Source organism: Aegilops tauschii, chromosome 1 (assembly GCF_002575655.3).
Source record: "Aegilops tauschii subsp. strangulata cultivar AL8/78 chromosome 1, Aet v6.0, whole genome shotgun sequence".
NCBI lineage: Eukaryota > Viridiplantae > Streptophyta > Magnoliopsida > Poales > Poaceae > Aegilops > Aegilops tauschii.
This window is the reverse complement of record NC_053035.3, coordinates 125,111,754-125,128,525: the sequence shown is the minus strand read 5'-3', so window position 1 is coordinate 125,128,525 and position 16,772 is coordinate 125,111,754.

Below are 16,772 nucleotides of genomic sequence, written 5' to 3'. Positions count from 1 at the left end.
GGCCCACAAGCCCTAGGGGCGTGCCCCCCTACCTAGGGCACGCTTGGCAGGCTTGTGGCCACACTGAAGGTCGGTTGGAGATGTCCTTTGGCCTCAAGGAATCTTATATCCAGATCTAAAACGTCTTAAAATTTCAGCCCAATCGGAGTTACGGATCTCCGGAAATTTAAGAAACGGTGAAAGGCCAGAAAACTGGACGTGAAACAGAAGAGAGACATATAGATAGCTCCAGTCTCGGAGGGGCTCCCGCCCCTCCGCCGCCATGGAGGCCATGAACCAGAGGGGAAACCCTGCTCCCATCTAGGGGGGGAGGTCAAGGAAGAATAAGAAGGAGGGGGGCTCTCTCCCCCTCTCTCCCGGTGGCGCCGGAACGCCACCGGGGCCATCATCGTGACGTCGATCTACACCAACAACTTCACCGCCATCATCACCAATTCTCTCTCCCTCTATGTAGCGGTGTAACCTCTCTTTTACCCGATGTAATCTCTACTTAAACATGGTTCTCAACGCTATTTATTATTTTCCAATGATGTATGGCTATCCTATGATGTTTGAGTAGATCTGTTTTGTCCTATGGGTTGATTGATGCTCATGATTGGTTTGAGCTGTATGTTTTATTATTAATGATGTCCTATGGTGCTCTCTGTGTCGTGCAAGCATGAGGGATCCCCACTGTAGGGTGTTTAAATATGTTCATGATTCGCTTATGATGGGTTGCTAGAGTGACAGAAGCTCGGGTTGTTGCGTATGGGAGTAAAGAGGACTTGATGCCTTATAATGTTATGGTTGGGTTTTACCTTAATGATCCTTAGCAGTTGCGGATGCTTGCTAGAGTTCCAATCATAAGTGCATATGATCCAAGTAGATAAAGTATGTTAGCTTATGCCTCTCCCTCATATAAAATTGCAATAATGAGTACCGGTCTAGTTATCGATTGTCTAGGAACAAATAACTTTCTTATGACAAAAAGCTCTCTACTAAAACTAACTTAGTTGTTTCTTTATCTAAACAACCCCTATCTTTTATTTACGTGTTCTTTATTATCTTGCAAACCTATCCTATCACCTACAAAGTACTCCTAGTTTCATACTTGTTCTAGGTAAAGCGACCGTCAAGTGTGCGTAGAGTTGTATCGGTGGTTGATAGAACTTGAGGGAATATTTATTCTACCTTTAGCTCCTCGTTGGGTTTGACACTCTTACTTATCGAGAAAGGCTACAATTGATCCCCTATACTTGTGGGTTATCAAGACCTTTTTCTGGCGCCGTTGCCGGGGAGCAATAGCATGGGGTGAATATTCTTGTGTGTGCTTGTTTGCTTTATCACTAAGTAGATTTTATTTTCTATTCTAAGTTGTTCTCTATCTTTAGTTATGGTATGGAACACGAAATACCAACAAAATAGGTGTACTTGCTACTCATGGAGATGCGGAACCTCCTAAAACCCTCGATGCTCGTTATGTGAAAAATATTAAACACTACTTTGATAATCCTGTGAAAACCCCATTCAACTTGATAATGGGAGATACGTTTGATCAATGTGAATACTTTATGGAATATCGCATGACTCAAAAAGGAAACTCTTATGGGATCAAATTGAAATGTTGCATTGGTATGCTTGGAATTTATGCTTGAGATATGATTATACTTGTTGAGGATGAAGGCTCCACACCTTCCCTTTAATGTAAATTTAATGATGAATGAAACCTTGGCTTCTTATGCTAATGGTATATATGGTTACTATGATGTGGAACGAATAAAAGAATTCGTTACTTTTAAGGGTGCTTATGAAATTGAATCTTTGTTTGAAAAGTGTGAAAGTTATGATGATGTTGTTTATAGACCTGAAAATTATGCTATAATTAAATATTGCTATGAGAATTATGAATATATTGCCGATATTAATGAGTTTATTGAGAAAGTCTCTGCTGTCCAAGAAGAGACTAATATTTTGCAGGAATCTATGGACGAAGAAATTGATGACACTATGAGCTCATTGGATGAAAAAGATGAGGAGGAGAGTGCAGAACAAAAGGAGGAAGAGAGGATTGGCTACCCGTGCCCACCTTCTAATGAGAGTAACTCTTCAACTCATACATTGTTTAACTTCCCTTCGTGCTTACCGAAGGATGAATGCTATGATGATTGCTACGATCCCGTTAATTCGTTTGAAATATCCCTTTTTGATGAAATTGATGCTTGCTATGCTTGTGGCCAAGATGCCAATTTGAATTATGATTATGGAGATGAACTTGCTATAGTTCCTTATGTTAAGAATGAAATTGTTGCTATTGCACCCACACATGATAGTCCTATTATCTTTTTGAATTCTCCCAACTACACTATATCGGAGAAGTTTGCGCTTATTAAGGATTGCATTGATGGGTTGCGTTTTACCATTACACATGATGATTTTGATGAATATAATATGCATGTGCTTGCAGCTCCTACTTGCAATTATTATGAGAGAGGAACCACATCTGCGCCTCTCTATGTTTCAAATACAATAAAATTGTAAGAAACTGTTTATGCTATGTATCGACCTTTACTTTGTGTGCATGAATTGTTCTCTTATGATATGCCGATGCATAGGAAGAGAGTTAGACTTCGTTGTTGCATGATATATGTTGCTTTGTGCTCAATACTAAATTACAAATAACTATTAATTAAAATTGGCTTTGATATACCTTGGGATCCGGGTGTATCCATTGCATGAGCACTTTATGCCTAACTTAATGGCTTTAAAGAAAGCTGTGCCAGGGAGACAACCCGAAAGTTTTAGATAGTAATTTTGTTCTATTGTGTGCTTTTAAAAAGTTTAAAAACAAAAAAAAATATAGAGGGGAACCTAAAAGTTTTCAAAAGAAAAGTGAAAGTAAGAAGGACGAGCACCGTTGAAGTGGGGGAGCTCCTTGAGCTTTGTTCATGCCCATGGAAACTTTGCAAATCATGAATTACATAAACTTTTCAACCAAAATAATTATCCCCTTGTACAAATCCATTGTATTATAAAAATAATATGCCAAGATTTGCCTTTAGGATGATTAGATTGCTTGTTTGGTTTGTGCAGTGCAAAAATAGAAACTTTGGCTGTAGTGCGTGATTTTTCATTTTTTACTGGAACACCAAAAGTTTCTGAAATTTTTACATGGTACTTATATGCAATTTTTTATTTGGTCCCAATTTTTCAGAATTTGTGCTGTTAGATAAGTATGGTCAATGTTCAGATTGCTACAGACCGTTCTATTTTTGACAGATTCTGTTTTTGATGCATTATTTTGTGTGTTTTGATGAATCTATGGATCGTATCAATGATATAAGCCGTGGTGAAGTTAGAGTACAGTATATATAATTAAAAAATAAATATGAATGGGTTTGCAACATTACTTAAAGTAGTGATTCGCTTTATTATACTAACGGATCTCATGAGGGGTTTGTTAAGTTTTGTGTGATTGAAGTTTTCAAGTTTTTGGTGAGATCACGATGGATGAAGGAATAAGGAGTGGCAAGACCCTAAGTTTGGGGATCCCCAAGGCACCCCAAGGTAATATTCAAGGACTCCCAAGCAACTAAGCTTGGGGATGTCCCAGAAGGCATCCCCTCTTTCTTCTAACGACCATCTGTAATTTTACGTGGAGCTATATTTTTATTCGTCACATGATATGCGCAAATTCTTGGAGCGTATTTTGTGTTTATTTTTCCTTTTTCTTTAATGCACCATGCTGGTATGAGAGAATCCTTGGTTGATTTATAGAATTCTCTATGCACTTCATTTATATCTTTTGAGTATGGCTTTATAGAATGCTTCATGTGCTTCATTTATATCATTTGAAGTTTGGATGCATGTTTCTCTACACATAGAAAACCGCCATTTGTAGAATGCTATTTTGCTTCACTTATATTTGTTATAGTGCGGGCATATCTTTTGCAGAAAGAATTAAACTCTCTTGCTTCACTTATATCTATTTAGAGAGTTAACAAGAATTGGTCATTCACATGGTTAGTCATAAAATCCTACATAAAACTTGTAGATCACTGAATATGGTATGTTTGATTCCTTGCAATAGTTTTGCGATATAGATGGTAATATGTGGAAGGTACTAGTGAATGATTGTGGTTTAGTAAGAATATTGGTGTTAAGGATTGTGATTTCTGAAGCATGCACGTATGATCTCTTGTTATGCGATGACATTGGAACATGATTTATTATTGATTGTCTTCCTTATGAGTGGTGGTCGGGGACGAGTGATGGTCTTTTCCTACCAATCTATCCCCCCTAGGGGCATGCATAGTAGTACTTTGCTTCGAGGGCTAATAAACTTTCGCAATAAGTATGTGAGTTCTTTATGACTAATGTGAGTTCATGGATTATACGCACTCTTACCTTTCCGCAATTTGCTAGCTTCTTCGGTACTGTGCATTGCCCTTTCTCACTTCGAGAGGTGGTGCAAAATTTGACGGTGCATCCAAACCCCGTGATATGATACGCTCTATCACACATAAGTCTCATTATATCTTCCTCAAATAGCCACCATACCTACCTATTATGGCATTTCCATAGCCATTCCGGGATATATTGCCATGCAACTTCCATCATCATCATATACATGAGTTGAGCATTCATTGTCATATTGCTTTGCATGATCATACAACTGACATAGTATTTGTGGCTCAGCCACCGTTCATCATTATTATACATGTTACGCTAGCATCATTGCACATCCTGGTACACTGTCAGAGGCATTCATATAGAGTCATATGTTTCAGTTTTATTGAGTTGTAGTGTTGAGTTGTAAGTAAATAAAAGTGTGATGATCATCATTATTAGATCATTGTCTAAGTGAGGAAAGGATGATGGAGAATATGATTCTCCCACAAGTCGGGATGAGACTCCGGACTTAAATAAATAAAGCAGGCCAAAGAGCCCAAAAAATAAAAAAATATAGAAAAGAAAAAAGAGAAAAATAGAGAAAGGGCAATGTTACTATCCTTTTCCACACTTGTGCTTTAGAGTAGCACCATGTTTTTCATATAAAGAGTCTCCTATGTTGTCACTTTCATATAGTAGTGGGAATTTTTCATTATAGAACTTGGCTTGTATATTCCGATGATGGGCTTCCTCAAATGCCCGCGGTCTTCATGAGCAAGCAAGTTGAATGCACACCCACTTAGTTTTCAGTTTGAGCTCTCATCACTTATAGCTCTTAGTGCATCCGTTGCATGGAAATCCCTACTCCTCGCATTCACATCAATTGGTGGGCATCTCCATAGCCCGTTGATTAGCCGCGTCGATGTGAGGCTTTCTCCTTTTTGTCTTCTCCACACAATCTCCAACATCATATTCTATTCCACCCATAGTGCTATATCCATGGCTCACACTCATGTATTGCATGAGAGTTGAAAAAGCTGAAGCGCGTTAAAAAGTATGAACCAATTGCTCGACTTGTCATCGGGGTTGTGCATGATAAATACTTTGTGTTAAGAAGATGGAGCGTGACAAGACTATATGATTTTGTAGGGATACCATTCTTTAGCATTGATATTTTGAAAGACATGAATGTTTGTTGGGATGCCTGAGTATTAATGTCTTTATGCCAAACTATAGACTATTGCTTTGAATCACTCGTGTCTTAATATTCACGCCATGATTAGATTATATGATCAAGATTATGCTAGGTAGCATTCCACATCAAAAATTATCTTTTTTATCATTTACCTACTCGAGGACGCGCAGTAATTAAGCTTGGGCATGTTGATACGCCTCCGTCGTATTTATATTTTTTTGTTTTTTATGCCAATATTCTACAATTTTTACATACTTTTGGCAACAATTTATATTATTTTTGGGACTAACATATTGATCCAGTGCCCAGTGCCAGTTCATGTTTGTTGCATGTTTTTGTTTCACAGAAAATCCATATCAAACAAAGTCCAAACGCGATAAAAATTTATGGAGATTGATTTTGGAATAGATGTGATTTTTCGGAAGCGGAATCAACGCGAGATGATGCCCAAGGGGCCCACCAGCCCTAGGGGCGCGCGCCCCTACCCAGGGCATGCCTGGCAGGCTTGTGGCCACCCCGAAGGTCGGTTGGGGGTGTCCTTCGGCCGCAAGGAATCTTATATCTGGATAAAAATCGTGTTAAAATTTCAGCCCAATCGGAGTTACGGATCTGTGGGAATTTAAGAAACGGTGAAAGGCTAGAAAAGGGGACAGAAGAGAGACAGAGAGACAAATCCAATCTCGGAGGGGCTCCCGCCCCTCCGCCTCCATGGAGGCCATGGACCAGAGGGGAAACCCTCCTCCCATCTATGGGGGAGGTCAAGGAAGAAGAAGAAGGAGGGGGGCTCTCTCCCCCTCTCTCCCGGTGGCGCCGGAACACCCACAACAAAAAAGATATACTTCCGTGATGATACGTGTTTGTCACAGTAGGTCACATTTTCTGTCATGTATGCACATCCATGATGATTTTATGACAGGATGAAGATAGTCATACCTGTGCTGTAGTAGAAGTGTTCCATGACATTACCAAAATTATCATCACGGAAGTGTCCACTTCCATGACGATAAATGACGCGTCATGGAAGTGCTTTCGTCAAGGGTAACCGACACATGGCATCCACCATAACAGGTTGCCGTTAAGCTATTGGGTCCGGTTTTGGATCCGATAACCTGTTAATAGCCCGGACCAATGGGGATTTTCCACGTGTAAAATTCTCAATGGCCGAAGGAACCACGTGTCGGCTCACCGTTGGGACAGATGTCATCCACTCATTGGACAGGAGGTGCCTATGATACGTGGACACGTGGCACGACCCAATAGAGGCCCATTCTGGTGAAAAGGCCAGCCCGTTTGACTTGGTCAAAAGGTAGTGGGTCGGCCCACGGAAAGCTTGTTAAAAGCATGTTCGTATATAGCCCATTTACGGCCCGCTAACTCATGGCCCGTTACGGTCTATCCGAATTAAGGCCAGTAGCTTCATCTGGGCCGTCCAATATGATTCCATCCCGTTGTAACTTCCGGCCCATGTATGGCCCATGACGTCTTTGGGCCCATATGAGGCCCTTTGTAACTCTTGGCTCATTAACGACCCGTGGTGAAACTGGCCCGTAATGAATAGTGTACTGCTTTATACCCATTAACGGCTCATTATTCCATTGGGCCGTATCCAATCCGTGTTATCTTTCGGCCTTCTCAGGGCCTATTTATTCTTGGGCTCATTTCCAGCATTCGGTTACTTATGGCCAGTAACTGGCCTTTTCTGCTTGTGGGCCAAATTCAGCCCGTGGTTACAGTCGGCCCGTTTGTGGCCCGTTATTCCATTGGGCCGTTTTCATAGTGTCATCAAATACGGCTGATTAACGACGACCCGTTATGGTTGGCCCATGAACGGACGATTCCAACTCTAGCCCGTTTACGACCCATAATGCGGTCTGTTATTGGCCCATGTCTGGCCAATCGATCGTATGGCCCATAGAAGGCCCATTGATGCTACGACCCGTAGAAGGCCCATTGTTTCTACGGCCCGTAGAAGGCCCATTGTTTCTACAGCCCGTAAGAGGCCCATGGTCACTACAGTAAATATGTAGCCCATGGTTATTGTGGCCTAGTTTTAAAAAATAGGTTATTGCGGCCACTAGCAAACCGCGGAAAAAGAACTATGGTGACTACAAACAAACAAATAAACAAGACAACAAGGAAATAAATAAGCAAGCAACTTACGCTAGGCAATCACAGCTATTACACATATTACATCCACTGGGCATCAAAGTTCGCCACCAGTGCAAATATAGGGAACAAAGCAGCATATCACATACACTGGTTGTCAAAGTTGGTGACCAGTGCAAATAAACGCCGTAGCAAATTTAAAACAAGTCCAGAACTCAAACCACTTCAGAAGAGCTCAAGAAACAATATCCTGGGTACCCATAATGGTGGCAAGATGGTTAGCAAGCTTATTAACTTTCTCTTGTTTGGCGTTTAAATCCTCCAGCGCTTGCCATTGCACCAGAAAGTATGCATCTGAATTCTGCATGGACTTCCTCGATACTTCGGCTTCCTGTTGCAGCACATCTGATCGATGTCTTTGAACTTGAAGTTGAGACTCAAGAAGACGAACTGATTCAGGCAGCGAGTTCAAAGAGCTTGTGCTAGCAGTAGTGGCCAGTAACTCGAACACTACATCAAGACAGGCCTTTTGGGTTGTCTCGCTGTCGTCAAGATAGTTTTTATCAGCTTTCTTGGAGACCAACAGGGATGTCTCACTATCTTGAACCTTATCTGCATTACTTCCTTTACCATTGCATAACGGGGTACTCTTCTCCAATATTTTGTCTGCATTCTAAAAGAGAAACAAGCAGACACATCACAGGTTTACCATGTTGTATATGAAAATCATTTTGGTAAATCAGTTCAGTAGTAAAGTGGAAAGGATAACAGCATGAAACAAATATATATCTGTATGGTCTATATCATTCTAGTTTTTGTTGCCAAATCAAGATAGTGACACGGTTCAAATAATATCTGTTTAAGACAAAGCAGAATAGACAGAATATAAGTGTGAGAAACTACAGAGCAATAACAACACTTGTAATGTGCATGACATGAGAACATAAATGTTTATTCAATTGAAACTGAAATCAACATAGAGCAAGTTACAACAGCAAACCATTTAAAGAAACAGGTTTAAAACATACCTGTTGCGCCATTGGAGTTTCAATTCCATCCTTCAAATTTGAAAATAGTAAATACAGTGATGCAAGAGCAAAGGAGTATGAACCCATAGCTACTGAACCTGACCTGAGAAAAATTCTTCTTCTGCTTTAAGCATTGAGTTGGGATTCGGAGTGGTGGTCCTCGTGCTTTGGGCACTGCAGTTCCCATACTAACTGCTCGCGTTTGGGTGCTCTGTGGTGGAGACAGTGTTGTGTCAACTGGAACTGGGTTACTATCTGCTGGGGTTGGGTTAGAAGGGGTGTAGCTGGTTCTCTATCCAACTGGGTAGGGGTACAATCTGCGAGAGTCTGGGTTATGTGTGGTGTGGCTGGTTCTTGGGCAAGTACAACCGTGGTTCTATCTGCATCAACTGGTAGCACTATCTTTTCTGAAGACCGTGTAGTTACTCCCTTAGATATTGCCATCACCCTCTCCAATTCAAATGGATGATAAACAAGAAAAGTAATTTAATGTACAGACATTGTATGATAGACATGTGTAATGGATAGTGGGGAATAAAAGAGGGCAAGAAATAATTCACATTTATGTTGTCTAACCAAACAGGATAGCATGACACAATTTCACATACATGATGACTAACTAAACAGGATAGCATGACACAGTTTCACATATATGATGGCTAACTAAAAAGGATGGAAAGACATAGTTCAAAATATGATGAGTATGTAAACAGATGACATGATATAACTATATAATGTATTTATTAAATAGGTTGGCATGCCATAATTCACATACATGCCGCCTACGGAAACATGATAGCATGATATAATTCACGAATAGAATGACATAATTCAAAATATGATGACTGTAAACACTAAACAGGATGAGATGATATAACTATATGATATCTTTATTAAATGGGTTGGCATGCCATAATTCAGATAGATACTGTCTATGTAAACATGACGGCATGATATAATTCAAATATGATTTATATACTAAGCAAGTAAGCAGATGGCAATCGCATATATGATGTAAAAACTAAGCAATGCAAGACAACATGCATGACATGAGTAATATAACCCTGCCAAGTTTGAGCATAGACCTCAGGGGGGAAATAGGACTGGTCATCTATCTCTAAATCCTCCTCTGAGGAGCTATTTGTAACCAGCAAGATGTCTGCTTCAGCAGGTAGCATTGTCTGCTCTAAATACCTTGTTTTCACTCCAGATACTTCCATTACCGCTTCAAATGGCTGATGCACAGGGAGAGTAGTTGAATATACAAACATTGTCAACAAATGGAACACGTAATACAAAAAAGGATAGCATGATATAATTCACATATATGATGATTGGCTAAACAGCATGGCATTGCATAATTCACATATATAATGCCTTGCAACAAGATAGCATTGCATAATTCACATATATAATGTCTTGCAATAAGATGGCATTGCATAATTCACATATATGGTAATTAGACACTAAACAGGTGGCATTCACACAAAGCATGTCTAAACTAAGCAAATGACATAGCAATGCAAGATACCATACGCACGATATGAGCAACATAACCCTGCCAAGTTAGAGCATACACCTCGGGGGGGGGGGGGGGATAGGACTGGTCATCTGTCTCTGAATCCTCCTCTGAGGAGCTATCCGTAACAAGCGAGATATGCGCTTCGTCAGATAGCATAGTGTGCTATGAAGACCTTGTTTTCACTCCAGAATTTTCCATCACCGTGTCAAATGGCTGATGCACACGAAGAGTAGTTGAATGTACTAACATTGTTGACAAATGTAATATATAATGAAAAAAAGGATAGCATGATATAATTCACATATAAGATGACTGGCTAAGCAGGATGGCATTGCAAATTTCACATATATGATGCCTGGCTAAACAAGATGGCGTTGCATAATTCACATATAAGATAAGGAAACTAAACAGATGGCATTCACACAAAGCATGTCTGAACTAAGCAGATGACATATTTGATGTATAAAGTAAGCAATGTAAGGCACCATATGCATGATATTACCAACATCAGCATGCCAAGTTAGAGCAAAGACCTCAGGGGGTAAATAGGAGTGGTCTTCTCCTTCTGAATCCCCCTCAGAACAGTTATCTTCCTCTTGATTACAATCCGAAATTGGTGGAGGGGGCTGCCTTTGCGCCCACCATGGAGCGACGTCTGCATGAAATTTTGTTGCCACGCAAGGCTCGTCTATTTTGCTCTACATGTTCAGTTCCATTGTGTACAATAACTGACATGCATAGGAATAAAACATAGTGAGATTATGTAAGGAGTGCATGCAGAAATCCAGAGTGATGGTAGCAACCTGTGGATAGACCCAAAACCAATGATATGAGGCAGATAATGGCTTTAGTTAAAAATACAAATAATGTCTTCTTTACTGTTTGTTTCCCACCCAACATGAAACTCATGGTAGACACAAGAGATTAACCAGATAGTAGATAGATACTATTGATTGCGGCCCTGATATGTACCCCACAACCATTTTAAAACTCAAGTTTGAGCATTAGTTTGGAGCTGACTCAGAGTCTAATTGGTGAATAGGACGATAAAGTAGCATGTAATATTAAGTGATGCATAATGTAAGCAGACCGAAAGAGTGAGACCTCTCTTGCGGACCCGTGTAGTCCTCGAGGTCATCTGCTAGGTTGATGATGGTAATGCAGTTGTCGTGGCTGCTGGCGGCGGGGAAGAAGATCTGAGGCGGCGAAAGACAGTCTGGAGGCCGGATCCCTGCTGTGGTGGACCCTTCTGTCGTTGGAGTAGCTGAGCTGGGGTGGACGACGGCGCAGTAGGAGCGGGACAAACCACACAAGGTTTTATTTGACAACTATTTGTAAGAGAAGTAATTCTATAAGGGCTCGTTTGAATTGGAGGATCCTAACAACGCAGGGATAGGAAATACACAAGAATAGGATAGGAATGCACGTGCAAAACAGAGAATTTCAAAACACAGGGTTTCTGCCAATCTGGGCGTTTGGTTCACAAGAATTGGAAGATCACAGGATGCAAAGAAGCATGATAATATTAAGTCAAACCACAAGAAAATGTATGGTTATAATGCTATTATGCTACTATCTCTTAGTCTTGTGCTTCATGAATAGGAATTTGAAAAGGAGGAAACATGGATATTAAAATTCCTATGGTCTTTCTTTCAAGGAGACACTAAAGGAACAAATCCTACAGTTTTCCTTTGCTCCATTCCTTTGAACCAAATGCATGAGTAGTACCATAGGAAACTTTCCAATTCCTATGTTTTTCCTTCACTTTTCCTTTCAAGCACTGGCGATTCTAGTAGGCAGGCTTGAGCAGGGAAAAGCCTACACTGAAAAATGTTTTAGTGCTACTTATACTACTTTGGACCCAGGCCACTGCCCTACTAGCTCAACTCCCAGGCCCATCTACAAATGCATAGCTCAAACGCGCAGAGATAAATAATGATGGCATTTAAGAGAGTCCATCATGGATAGCTAAGTTGCCTGGTACCTCACTGCTTGTCATATAGTAGGAGAAACTAATCGTATTTCACGTTACTACGTGTGCTCAGTGGACAATATATAACATGCAGAGTAAAAAAGAGATGCGACAAGTGTACAACCTCTTTGGCGAAGCCATGTCAATCTCAGTGTGATTGGGTTGGTCGGTGAGGATGCTCCAGCTGATTTGGCTGTCGGAGGAGGGGAAGAAGATCTTAGGCGTCTGGAGATGGAGCCCAGGGTACTGCTCCGCTGTGATGGAGGGTTTCGTCGTTGGAGCAACTCCGGTGAGTTGTACGACGACGAGGCTGAAGTAGGACAAGAGAGACAACGTTAACCTGAGCGGAATTCTAATAGCATCTCCAATAGATGACGTAAAATACATAACCACAAAGTGCTAGATGTAAAATACATCAGCCGCTCATCTATGAACTTAACTGTCCAAACTGAATTTAACTGTCGAAACATAATTTTGCTGTCGATACTGAATTTTACTGTCGAAACAGAACACACTACTAGCAGAAAAGCAGTAGTAGCAGCAGCAGCCGTGCCCGGAGAAGCAGCGCGTGCGTGAGCCGGGGCAGCTGGTCGTGTAGCAGCATCTTGGGTAGCAGCTGCAGGGGCTCGAGAGAGAGCAGGATCTGCTACTCGTGCAGCAACAGCGCACGCAAGAGTGGAGCAGCAGCGCAAGCAAGAGCAAGAGCGAGAGCAGCAGCGCGAGCAAGAGCAAGAGCAGACCATGCAGGGGACCGAGAGCAAGAGTAGAGCAGCAACGCGAGCGAGAGCCAAAGCAGCAGCAGCTCCTACTGATGTGGACATTGCCGCCGATGGAGCGACACCGTGGAGGAAGTGGCTGGCGCCGCCGCCGTGGATGGAGCCGCGCCATGTCGGCTCGGGACCGAGCGCCGGCAGCATCGTGAGATCGAATCAAGAAGAAAATGCGGCAATTAGTGTGGAACCTCTTTGGTGGCACCGATTAGGCCTCAGCTTCATCCGAGGAATTGGTGATGATGCTGCTCTTCTGGTGGTGCAGGTGAAGACGGCGGTGTGGGAATGGAGGTGGCGCGAAAGACGAGGGGAACGTCGGGGCAGCTCCTTGGAGGTGGAGGACGGGGTGGCTGAACCGGCGGGACAACAAGATTGACGACGGATGCTCATTCGGTGCGGTGGATGAGGGATGTCGTGGTGTTGCTGTGGACGACGTCGTCGGGGAAGAGGCTCCGGCTGTGTGGTGGACGGAGGAGGGTGTGGGGCTTCGCGGGTTTTCGCGGCGTCGGTGTACGAATGGGTGGGCGGATGGGATGGGAGGGGGAACCATGGCTTAGGGACGCGCTTGTCCGAAATATGGGGTAAGTTACAAAAGTACCCCCACCGGTTTGAGCTAGGAGGTTCTTTCGGTTCAGGGGTATCACGGGCATTTCGCGTGTCGGGATTTCGTAGGAGGTGGGAGTTTTCGCGCTGTTATAATTTTGTGATAGCAAGGCGCGGGTTGAGATGGAGGGAGTTTTCGGAGCACAACGAGACAAAGATATATCTTAAATATTTCGGGGTAACAAGGCGCGGGTTGAAATTTCCGGACAAGCCTAATGTGTACTGTACCAAATCAATTCGCACTTCCCTCGACAAAAAAAAAAGAAATCAGTTTGCAAAACACAAGAGAGTCTAGTCCCATTTACTGTACCAATCAATTCGCACTACAAATGCCATTCGAAACTTTGAATTCATGTTATGTTCAATTAAAATATTTCGCTACGTGTATAATGCATGCAACCTACTACTCAAGTGAACGTTTTAGTGCATTCCAAACGTATATAGTACCGCTTTAATATGAACTAAATTTGAATTCGTTTCTCTATTTGAATAAGATCTACAATCATGATTGTTGTCAAGTTAAACCATTTGAATTCATTTCTCTATTTAATAAGATCTAGAATCATCACTATTGTCAAGTTAAACCGTCGTTTGTATATTATCTTCACAACACACCACATGATTACTGTCAAGTTAGATATGAACTATGTGTACTATATGAACTCGAACTTGATTTTTTGAATCCACTTTATGTTGATTTCAAATCATAGTACATTTCAAGCTCTAGCTAGGTCTTGATAATCTAAACCATGTCTCATATGTATAATGTGTTTATCACATAATGTATGGCGCCCCGCCCCGTACGCCTACAAGTATTTAGATATGAGTTGCAAACGCCACACATTATCACAAATTCAAATAAAATGTGAGATTGTTCAATATATAGTATGGTTTAGATTGTTCGATATTTAGTTGTGAGCTGCAAACGCCACACATTATCACAAATTCAAATAAAATGTGAGATTGTTCGATGTATAGTATGGTTTAGAATGTTCGATATTTAGCTGTGAGTTGCAAACGCCACGCATTATCACATTATGGTATAACATGTCCAAAACCACACCACGCGTAACACCGCTATATTCATGCATGCATATGTTTATAACAGTATGATCTCCTATTCAAATATATGAATCCACTTTCATATTGAATTATGATCTTTGTTAGTGTTTTACACCCACACAATCCTCTAACCTTTGTAGCTAGCACTAACTTTCTCTCGTTCATGCACACGCCCTCCTTGCCCTCCCCCTCCCTCAGCATTCTATCCATCGCACACATTCATTTTTTTCTTTAGGTCATTCTCCCACGGTCTCCACAACTCCTTTCCGACGCACACCGATCGATAAACCTCTCCAGCGATGTCTGGCTACCACATACACACGCACCTTCCATCTCCTCCTTTCTGTGTCCATGCCTCGTGTCTCTCATATGGTCCCGCACACGTGTAAACTCTCACCCCTCTTTTCATCGATCTCACAATCGCACACTCCTCCCCTATCTAGCCAGTAGGCCTCTCGCACCACCTCCTAGCTCCATTCTCTTTGTCTATCCGTCTCGCTGGGCCTTATTTGCCTCTAACAAATGGATGTACACTGAACGATCTCCCACTATATGTATGGCTAGCTAGGTCGTTATAACTCGTTTCCCCCACATGTCAATCGATCTACCTCATTAGTTATGTCTCTCCCTTCCTTCGACACACAACAATTGATCTACCGATATAGTTAGGTCTATTTACCAAACACATGGCCCCCCTTCATCATCCATGCATGCCTCCCGACACATCTATCACGCACACGAACAAACAGAAACACATCCCCACTCTTATTGATAATATTGCAGTTCTACCCTCAGTTTGTCTAGTAGGTCTCTCCCACCATCTTCGAGAAGCAACTTCACCACCCATCCAGCACTCTACCCCTCTCCCTCTTTCTCCTCTCTCTCTCTGTCCCAACCTATTTCCCGTCCTTCACTTATGTATGGATGTCGACCGATCTCCCTCAAGACATAACTGGGTCTCTCCTTCTCAACACATACACGAGTCGATCTACCTCTCTAGTTAGGTCTCTGCCTCCCCCCTCTCCCCCCAAACACACCGATACATCGAGCGCTCTAGTCATGTCTCCCTGCCACACACAAACTTGCCCTGTGCCCTCTAACGTTCCGGTAGGTCAGTTGTGACGCCCGGATAGTTAAGCTACAATAACCTTATACTAATGATGCCACGTCACCACGATTACTATTGTTAATTTCACGATGATTCAAATCTTGTTCCGAATTCAAATTCAAAATCAAGTTAAGCAATAAAAGTTTTCCAATATTAAAACTAAAGTGTTCAGAATGTAGCAAATAAATCATAGATGATTATGGTGGTGAAACCACATTTTTATAAATTGTTTAAATGCACTGAAATAAATAAAACAACAACTTAAACAAATTAATAAATGACTTTTATAATTAATAAAATACTAAACTATTTTATTTGGGTCCATAGTTAATGTGGCGGTAGTATATTTAGTTACACTAAATTAGAAACTACTTTTATCTTTTTAGAATTGAAAATAAATTAGAGACTTAAAGAAAACATGATAGGAAAATAAGGAAAAGGACAAAATAAATAAAAAGGAAAAGAAGAAGAGAAAGCAACCCCCCTGGACCAATTGGGCCACGGCCCAGCCTACCGCCCACCAGGCCGGCCCACCTCCCCTCCTACTAACACCCCACCGTGCCCTAACCCCATCCCACGATCCCCACTTTCCCCCACGTCTCCCTCGTCCTCCCACGCCGCCGCCACCACACAACACACACGCGGGAGATGAGCTCCCTCGTGCCCAACGCCGCGCCGACGACCCCCTTTGACCGCCTCGCTGCCCTTCCCCGTCGCCCGGTCATCTCTTCCTCCGTTCGCCCCAGCAGCTCGTCGCGCCCCTCTTCCACCTTCCTTGGCTGAGCGCAGCCACCACCTCGCCGCAGCCATGGCCAACGGCCTTCCCGAGCTGTGTCGTGCTGCTCTACGGCTTCCTCGACGTCGTCCACAACCTCCACGTGCCCGAGACCGACTAGAGCGGCCCAAGTCAACAACATCGACTGGTTCCCCATCGCGGCCACCGGAGCTCCTACACGTCGGTCCCCGCGACCCGAACTCCTCGCGTCACCTCGAGCACGACAACACCCTCGATGTGAGCAACCGCGCCGTTTTCCCCTT